A 2,929-nucleotide genomic window follows, 5' to 3' on the forward strand; every position below is an offset into this window, starting at 1 on the left:
TGTAATATTTTTCAAAATTATGTCACAGTTTCCAAATACAGATTTTGGAACCTTATGCTAGAAATCAAGGTAATATTTTAGGGCCTGCACATCTAGCTTTAAACCTGTCTTGAAAGGATGACTTGTCTGTGTTGACAAGAAGTTCTACCTGTGTGAAATATCTTATAAAGATAGCTTATGACTAGCAGGTCACCATCAAATAGTAACATTAAGAATATTCAAGTCTACATTTGTCAAGACTTATGCATGCAGTTTTGTCTCTTACACATTGCTTAGATGTGTGCACTAAATGTGTTGTGCCTCAAACACCAACAACTTGAAATTACACTATGTAAATATATACATATATGATGCTGTATATGTTTAGTACCATGTAAATATAACTAGTCAAATGATACTAGACATATGTAGGACCATAGTTAAAGTCCAATTAAGAAAAAAGCAAGAAAAATTATTTTTTTCCTAACAGCATTTCACAGTAGAAGGAGGCATTCCTTTCTTGCTGAATTTTCCCCCCTCAGGATTTGTAAACATCATAGCTCGTATTCTATCAGTGTAATAATTGAATATTTTATTCATAATGGTAAGTAGCTAACCAACATGAATAAAGTTGTCATAACACGGTAGCACTTTCAGACAAAACAGGTATTTATTAAAAGAAACATTTATAAATATTTTGTCTTGCATTTTAAACTACATTTTCATAAATAACAATATTTAAAAGTGCTGAATATGGTAGGATAGTCAGCAATGCCACTGTAAACAGATTTGTTTTTCCACTTTGCAGATTTTTGTTTTAGATCCCATTTTGTCAAACACTACAACAGTTAAAATATTTGCATAGGGAATAGAGAATAGCCCTTTTAATCATCTCCTGAATTCTATATAAATTACAAAACCAAATCAGTTTAAGAAACAGTTTGTTAAATTGTTCATATATATATCCAAAAAAAGCACACAGGTTTCAAGTAAAAAGAATGACTAAAAAATTCCCCAAACCTGCTATCTGAAGCATGTCCAATAAATTAAGAAAATGAGAGGTAGTAAAACAAAGGGAAAAAAATAAGCCCCAGAAGATAAACTAAGACCTGCATCCTCCCAGTTACGGTGCCACAGCAGACCTGCCTGGGCAGCAGCAGCTCCCGCCAAAGCCGGCACCGGAGGCTGTCCGCAGGGAGTAACTGAGGGGTTGGAGCCAACTGTGTTCAGGCCAGATTCCACTCGAGGACACCACTGCCAGACCTTCCAGGCCAATCGAAAGTGATGGGCTCGTGCCATGTTCAGTCCTACGTAAGTGAGAAGAACCTTGCCTCTTAAGTCTTAGTATGGTTGCACTATTAAATATATATATATATATATATATATTTATATATATATATATTTAACAAGTATTCAGAGCAATTTCTTGGTGTATCTTTAGCAGTTCATGAGGGATGCTAACACTCATTTTGCTTGTGTATGCTAGGTATGAAGATGGGTTTTTTTTAAGTTCCAAGTCACTGTCTCTTTAAACATCAAAATGTGTCCTGAAACTGGACATTCTTTGATAAAAAGGCCAAGCAAACACCTATTAAAAACACCATGGCAGCCTAGTGATGGGAGTACTGTGCTGCCTTAGCTATGAGTAAGGGCTCAGTACAGGAATCTTTACCCAGGAAAGATACCCATTGTGTTTCTTTAGGCATTTTGCTTGGGTAAGATCTGTGGGTTTAGAAGCCCTTGAAGTTTGGTTTATATTATCTCCAAACCCCTTGTTTTCAAGGAGTTGTTCAACATCAATGAGGCTAGAAACTAGGATAAGTCTTCTTTAACCCGCCACCTCGTAAAACGTTACTTCATTTAAAAACATTTTTTACCGGATTTAGCTTTCAAAAAAAAAAATATCTTACAGAACAGATGCAGTTCATCAAAATGTTCTAAAATGCTCTAAAATGCTACATGTAGGCAATCTTTTATTAAATTTCTTTATTCAAAAAACTAAATTATCAAGCTTTTTGTGTTGTTTCTTGTTTCTTTTTTTTTTTTTCTGAAGTACATAACATTATACAACAGTGTTAGAACTGGATAGCCAGTCTTTAATAAATCAGTTACAGTATCTGACATCTGAAATGTACATTGAAAGTCTTTGTTCTTTTAACAATTAAACAATATCAGCGCATAGATTGTGTCACCCGGAAATGGATCCCTTTAAGTGATTTGTGCTTTTTTTTTTTCTCCTTTTATTTTTCTTTTTCTTTGACATTGCAAACTCTGTAATGAAAATGCCACAATTTTGGCAGTGAACAACCAGAGGAATCCTCCGCTTGATTTATTTTAAATAAACAGTGATAAATAGCTCTTTTTCTCTGTACAGAAATATTGGCTTCAAAAAGTCAGTGTATTGTACTCAGTAGAGCATGTAGAGTAATGCTACACCTTAAAAATTGGCTTTTTAGTTAGTGATGTTAAAAAATGCAAGCCTCTTTCTGGTTTGCTGTAATTGTTTCTATGTACCATAGGACTGTATTGCACAAAAAAAAGTTTTTAAATACAGCTATCATTTATGTTATTTGATTAAATATTGCAACAACTAAGTGGTAAGTGAAGCAGTTTTACCTTGCACATGCAGTGTGAGGATACACAAGGAGACTGTTCATAAAACTACAAATACATCATTGCAATCTTGACTGCAGTAGGGTGAAAGGAGTGTGAAACAAATGTATTTTGGCAAATCCATTGATCCCCTCCCACGCCATCTTGAGCAAGGAGGACCTTGGTAAAAATGTAGACAGAGACCATAATATGTATTTTTTTTCTTCACAGTAGCCTGAGTAGTGCTAAACTGTAGTTCTCCAGGAACCCAGCTCCAGATGTTATTAAACTAATTTTCTTCCATCCCACCCACCCAAAAAAAAAAAAAAAAATCAAGTTATTTATTTTAAAATTAAAA

This window comes from Fringilla coelebs (genome assembly GCF_963513975.1).
Source record: "Fringilla coelebs genome assembly, chromosome: 3".
Lineage (NCBI taxonomy): Eukaryota > Metazoa > Chordata > Aves > Passeriformes > Fringillidae > Fringilla > Fringilla coelebs.